Here is a 7,500-nt window from a genome sequence, read left to right as displayed (position 1 = left end):
TTGACCTAAAGACAGCAAATATAGCATGACAGTTTTCATTTAAGTAACGATCTCATCGACGCCTCCGTTAAGCTAGTGAAATAGGGAGTTAAAGCAAAGACGACGGCTAAGGCAACGAAAACGTCAGTCCAAAATATAACTTGGCGTTATCGCAAGTATTTCGTGATTATTCCGTCTTGTTCACCTTGTAAAATACAGGCGAACTATCCTGTAACTGGATGGGTACGAACAGTTTTAAAGTCAAAACAGAAAATGACTGTTTCATTGTTAGATGCTCACGTTGTCGTCAAAACCTAAAATTTCGTGATTTCGCGTTGTTTTGTGGAGTACGGCAGAGAAATGCACGGAAATTCGTGTTGCACGTGCAACACGAGTATTTTTCCTTTTTTAACCAATAATATTCTTGCTTCGTGGCTTTGCCGTAGCCGTAGCCGTTGTCTTTGCTTTAAGTCCCTCATAACAAAAATGGAGCACACCACGTGGATCACGCCACGCGGTGGATCGTTTGGATGTTCGCAGTGGAGTTGCCCAACAATGTTCAGCCATCTTCACGATCGAAGCATTGATTATCCTAAGTAGTACCATGGATTTCTTTGTTACGTAGTCGTGAGAATTTGGTGTTAGATCAAGATCACACCTCAGGCTGAAGGTGGTAATTTTCTTTATTCTCAATACCTGTCTGACTGACATTTCATTGAAATGTGAGGAGAATTTACGTACCGATCGCGTCCCGGGAGTCATCGCATTGTCAAGAAATATATAACTAAAGACTAACTGCCTTGAAGAGGTCAAAAAAAAAAAAAAAATTCTGGAACAAAAATCGTCCAAGGACGCCAATCTTGTGAAACAGAGTCTGCATAAATTCTTTGACGTAACCATTTCCTGCTGTTTTTGACGAATATGTTGTCATGTTCGTGGCTACATAACTTATAAACGCTCCAGAATTTACTAGTAATTACACATAAATGAACTTTTTTTTTATAAAAACGCGTCAATTTCGCTTATTTTCCTTGATTGACGTAAATGACAGTTACACCTTGTACAAACTACACTCCTTCCTTAATTTAGTAAATGATTTCTGCTTACGAATACAAAGACCAGTGAGAGCATTTGAACGCCGTTTGCTGAGAAATGTCTTTTCTAAGGCGTTGATATTTTCGATATGCTACTGGAATTCTCATTTTCTTCTTTTTTGCGATTAAGGCTAAGTAGCTGACGGTCGGTTGAATGTACACACTTTATGCTGGGGTCAGCTTAAGCTTGGGCCACAAAAAAGGCTACTTCTTTCACATATATATTAATTTACTTTAGTTTAGTCGTAAAAAAAATCCCACCAGAGACTTCGTTTTCCTAGTGGTTATTTTTTTAATCATTCCTATTTCGAGGTAAACACACACCGTCGACTCTTCAGTATTTTTTAATTTATTCCTCTTAGGCTAGCATTTAAATTTCGTCATGTGCAATTAGTTTATACAGTTTTCCCTTGTGTGTTCTGTTTTCTCCTAAGCTATGTAGTTATCTTTTCATGTAACAGTTTTTTAGTTGTTTTTTTTTTTTCTTTCCAATCACTCAAAATTGCCAAAACCTTGTTTGATTTTTGTCGGTTGACGCAGTTTCGTGGCGTCGTTGGCCAATTTATTTAATCGTAACTTATCTCGCCGACAAAGATAATGGAGCAAGACACTAACCGAAACTCATTATCTGCCATTAACATTTATGTTATCCATTCGCACTCAAGAATTGGTCAAACTAAAATAACAATCAAATGTGCAGAAGACTGCACACCATTTCGTGGGTGTTTACAACATTCTTTACAGCACAAGTTTAACGAAATTGAAATTGATGTTCTGTGATCTTCGGATGCTTTTCCATTTTCACAAAATAACGCATTTTCCTTGTTTCTTAGATTTTACCACAACTGCTCTCAATGCTTCATTGAGGACATCGATGTGCCCTTTCTGTTTTAAAGCACTGCATTCTATGTACTTAATTGCATTTATTTTCTTCATCATTTTCTTGGCTTCTTTGTAAGACACCATGTCGGTTCCTCGCTGGCCGCCGTCCTCTTTGGCGCGTTTTTTGAACTCATACGCATCTCGAAGATCCAACTTCGTGCCTATGAGCACTATGGGAACTTTAGGTACAAGTTCCTTGATCTCCTTGTACCACTTTCGTTCGACGTTTCGAAAAGATTCCACATCCGCTAACGAAAAACACAGACAAAAAACATCGGTTTCGGGGTAATTCGTCTGCCTTGCTTGTGTTTTGTCCTGTTGCGATTCGGTGTCCCAAAGCTCCAGTTGATATATTTTTCCGTGCACGTCGATATTCGCTATGTAAGCACTTGTGAAGGACTCGACTTGTTTACGAGAAAGGTTATTAGAGCTGTAACACAATTGCAACAGTAAGCATGTCTTTCCAGTGTTGTTGTCACCGAGAAATACGCACTTTACCTTTCTCTCGATGTCTGTATCCTTGTCAGCAACAACTGCTACACCATCCGCCATTTTTGTGTCACCAACGATATATCTTGCCACAAATACGACGCGTTTGCGAACTCTTCTTGTAGATTTTCTGGTTCTGTGATCGTTGGTTCTCTCCGTAATGCAGGATTCGCGTCTCTCGTGACCTCTTCGGAGTTGAAAATGTCGTTTTCTCGATCGACTGGTCGATCAAAGGCGGTTTATAACGAACTGAAAATCGCACAAGATACAGCTCTTCGAGAAACGACGGATATTTCGCAAGAAATTCTTGTGGTTTTGGGCTTTAATGTTTTCATGAATTCGCTTGACACTCGCAAATGTCACTTTCTTTCGGCGAATATTATTATCGAGACATCATCTTGCGCAGTTCACGGGCTTGGAAGCGCTTCTGTTTGGCTTTCGGGGACAATTTCACATGATTTATCTCCAATGTGCAACTTGATATTTGGGTGGTCACGAGCAAATCTTCCGGGGATTGAAACCTTTCAACACCGATTTGTCATGCTCGCTAATCTTGTGCCAAATATCGACCCGAAACAAATGTTCTAAGCGCTTGATTTCAAAGTCGATGATGTCACGGCTCTATGTGAAAGCAGTCTTGGATTTCAGACAATGTAAAACCAACAAATCGAACGAAGACCGCACCATTTATTTGGGCAGAAACTACTTTGTCTGCGCCGTGTGATTATTTATAAACACCGTTTGAAATATTGTGACGTCGTGAGGAGATTAGCATTTTTTTGATCCAATCGCCACTGCGATTTCATATGGAAATTCTCGCCGTGATATCTCTCTCAGACTGCTTCCTTTACTCAATCAAGAAAAAGGGAATGTCATTAGGCGCTGGACAGACTTTGGGAACATCTTTCGAAGTTGAGGTCGTCGAGGTGTCCCAAAATAAATTTGAATCCCTTGCTTAATGAATTATTAATTATCGTGAATGTATCTGAAACTTAAAGCGATTTCTTTGCGCTTAAAATGAGAATAAAACTCTAGATTGTGATTTCCATATTAATTGTTAGGCGCATTTTAGCTTTGCACAACCATAAATTAGTGGCAGAGGACAGGCTGATAATTTGTGTTTTGAATATTTTTACTTTCACGACAGTACATTGTGTATTTTCATGTGAATATTTCGAATATCAATAAACCTCACTGTCATTTTTGTAAGTTTAATATAAAACACCAAACGTTGACATTACAGTGGGAATCCTTGTGTGTTTAAGAAATGAATTATTTTTAGTTCGCAGTTTACAAGGTACATTATCCACCTTGTGTTTATATTTAGTTTTTGCTAAAAGCTGTCCGCAGCAGTTTAAAGGACAATACAGGATTCTTCATTCTTTTTACGATATGTCGCTTTCGTACCTAAGTATTTTCGGATATTTCTTTCCACATTGTCTAAGTGTTGTATGACAATTCTCTTTTTTTCTTCCGAGGTCAAAACGATTAAAATTCATTTCATTCACGGGCAATACCGGCCAATATCATGACAGGAAAAATCGTGCAAATTTGCATATGAAGTTTGTCCTTATTAACGACTTTTCCTGTTGTTTACGTTCTTCGATTTCCCAAAAAATATTTGTTCATATGATCTGTTTACTAACCCAATATTTTTCTGAATGAGGAGACTTTTACATTTGTCAGGAAAGATTGCTAAGATTTGATCTGGTTCCTTGCCCCAACATGCCGGAAATCCATCTTAATTGCATATTTTACGGAAGTAATTAATGAGGTTAAGAGTTTTGGGTTTCTCTTTTCAGGAAAATCTCTCTCTTGTAAGGCACGAGCCTATTAGAAAGTTGATACGCGACGCAAATTTCTTTCCTTTACGAGTTCTTTCTCGTTCAATCTCTAAAGACCCTTTATCACTTACCGTGATGCACTGCAGTCATCTTCAAATTTCATGTACCATGAAATTCCGCCATCATCGAGCCACTTGTCCTTAGTACACCTCAATGCATGAAGTGGCCAATTTTTTTGTCACCTCGTACGGCTCGCTTTGCGACAGTGATTTGAATAAATAACAGACTAAAATAACTGTACATTTGATGTCTTTCTTGCTGAAAAAATACTCCAAGCTTGTTCTGGCTTTAACCGCAAAGTGGAAAAGAAATACTGTACTTCCACTGCACGTAACTGCACAATGTCCGTTAGATCCGTTAATCGGAAAAGTCTCCGCTGCGATACAATACATCAGTTGAGAAGGATCGCTTGAACTGGACCGTTCTTGCTTTGACGATGGCCGATTTTATACTAGAGACGCAAAATCCGTCCAGACGAATTGTGCGTCTCTCATATCATCCGTCTAGTGCAAAGACGGGACGAACTATACAAGACGCAGAATTCGTCTAGGACGAAATTCAGCAAGAGGTAATTTGCAAGTAAGCAAAAGAATAGTAAAAGAGGTGGCCATTTTGGAGGTTGGCCGTTTCTTATAGCGTGCTCAGCGGTCTTTCGTTTTTGTGTGCCCTGACAGATTTCTTAAAGTTTAAATTTTTATGTCATGTTTGAAATTGATTTTGCTTCACCGTGACAACGTGAAATTGAACGACCTGAAATTAAATTGAAATTAAAAGTCCAGAACTGAGCGACAGCCCTTGGAATGAGAATGCGCCCACACAAGCACAGTTCAGACCAAGGTAGAAATTGAGTCTGAGTGCTTTTTTTAATTACACGAAAATAAAGATAGCGCGTGAAATTGAGGCCCTCCCAGAGGGAGGAGGGGGGGGGGGGAGGAAGGGGGAGGAGGGGGGTCCTTGTTCCCTTGTTCCCGAAATTACTTTCAATTTTGTTCTCAGCTTTTTGATCCCTAAAATGGGTTATGTTCCCTTGTACCCTAAGGGCCTCAAAATTGCACTTTGACCCCTTGGCTTCCAGGAGTGTTCAGCATGTAAATCCCCTTCTCAATTTCAATGAAATGTCAGTCACACTGATATTGAGAATGAAGAATATTATCAGCTTAAGAGGTGTGTATTTGACACAACAAATTCTTATGACTACTCAACAAAGAACTCTATGGTTCTAGATAGGTGAATTAACGTTTCGATCTTGGGAATGAGAGAGTTGATAGGAATCTGTTGAGATATATATAGAGTGGTTTTCAATTGAGTGTCGAAAGTAATTAGTGAATTACTTTGGTTTTGCATTACTTCTCTCGGTGATTGGTTCAAATTTCTCGCGTCATTTCTTCAACCAATCAGAAGTGAAACCAAAACCGCGCTTTGTGTCGGCTACGTGTAATTACTTCGAGTTTTGATTGGTTTACTGGATTGTCTCCGACCTTTTTGATTGGCCAAAATAATTACTTTGGTTTTGATTTTACGACAATCAATTGAAAACTGCTCTAAATGCGACACGGACAAAGGTGCCCCTTCTCATTACTTGCACCAGTTTGTTGCCGTGAAATGACATCTCGAATACACGCGGCCTTCTCCCGTCTGACCTTGTAGCCCAGTCGGGAGTTTCCTTGTACAACGAACTGTGGTTAACGGGCCTTTTTTTTTTGTTCGTTGCTCGAAATAGCACTCTCATAGATATCTCCCTCGACGGCTACCATTTGAAAAAAGCGTACCCCTTTTCGTTACATGTATATATAAAAGAGGCTGTTCACATTTGAAAACAACGTCGAAAAGTCCAGAGCAAAGGAGAAAAGCATTTATCTATACGCCTCTATAATGTTCTTGAGGTCAAATGATTTTTTGAAAACGTGGTCTTTGTTAGACTTCGTTTCAATAACTGGCCGTCAATGTTTTAAGCAGTAACATGCTGTTTAATGTTAGAAATTCAACAGCATGATGATTTTTTTGCATCAAATGGAAACTCGGAAAACAAAATCCGAGCTCCAGATGCGATTTGAACCCACGACCCATGCATGCTGTTGCATTTCTGAGTTTTAGTTGGCTGGTGATTTAAAAGTTCATTTTCTTGACTGTTACCATAGATTTCTTTGTTGGTTAGTCATGAGAAGTTTGTGTTACATCAAACTAATACCCTTGCGCTGATAATAATCTTTATTCTCAATACTTGTCTGGCTGATAGTGTATTGAAACTGTGAGGTGAATTTACATACTGAGCACTCCTAGGAGTCGAATGAGTTAATGTGATGTCGGGATGTAGTTATGAGTTACATCAACTCTTTGTGGTGCAGTTCCACAAAGACTGCTCGCTATCTCGGAGTCGCCTTTAGCTACTTTAAGCAAGGACGATGACGGCTACAATTGCGAGAACGTCGTCTAAAAATATTGTTTTCTGTTATTGTAATAATTTTGTGATCACTCCAAGTCCTTCGGCATGGAAAATGTGAGTCCACATTCCAAGATTAAAATTGGTGAGAACGGTGTGGTCATTGAGAGAGAAAAATCTCGTCGTCAGGTGCTGGCGTCCTTTACATGACCTCAAATTTGATCATTTTCACGTCGTTGTCACGGCGAGAACGGCAAAGAAATGATTCAAAATGCAAAACGCACGTGCAGGGCGTGCAGAGATATTGTTTTTGCTTATTAAACCTGTTATTTTGTGACGTTCTCGTAGGCGTCTTCGTCGTCTTTGCTTAAAGGGCCACCGACAACCACACGTCTTTGCGGGCGTGCAAGCTATCGGCGCCATTTTCTGTAATACAGAAACTAGTATTTCTTGAAAAGTCAAATTCCATCGCCTCACATCGTCGTGTTTTGGATGCCCAGTAGCTTCAAACTTTGTTAATATTTTCCTTAATGTTTAAATATTGTATTTTTGGCGTTATTTGGGTGTTGTGTTCGTGTTAAAAGCGAAATGAAAACTGTGAAGAAAGGTCGTCCGCCGAGGAAGGAAAAGCGCCATGTTATTTTCGTTCTTCACAATCCGTATCGGCACTATTCGCCGTGACATCTAAAAGACTTTCTTCCATCGTCTCGTTTCTCTCTCACACGTGTTTCTGAAGCGAACCGGCCGATTCGATTGCCCGGATAATAACAACAACAAAGGCGCGCAAAGGACATTGGTTGACGGTGGCCCTTTAAGCTTCTTAGTAGCTCAG

At 39.6% G+C, this 7,500-nt stretch overlaps 1 protein-coding gene across 1 annotated transcript in view; it reads left to right on the top strand.

The window, feature by feature from the left end:
• Nucleotides 1-7,500, top strand: part of LOC138003446 (dnaJ homolog subfamily B member 12-like) — a 25,160-nt gene that overhangs the window by 16,020 nt on the left and 1,640 nt on the right. The gene's annotated exons all lie outside the window — the stretch shown is intronic.

This window comes from Montipora foliosa, chromosome 5 (genome assembly GCF_036669935.1).
Source record: "Montipora foliosa isolate CH-2021 chromosome 5, ASM3666993v2, whole genome shotgun sequence".
Classification (NCBI taxonomy): domain Eukaryota; kingdom Metazoa; phylum Cnidaria; class Anthozoa; order Scleractinia; family Acroporidae; genus Montipora; species Montipora foliosa.
This window is presented reverse-complemented; position numbering and strand designations above follow the sequence as displayed.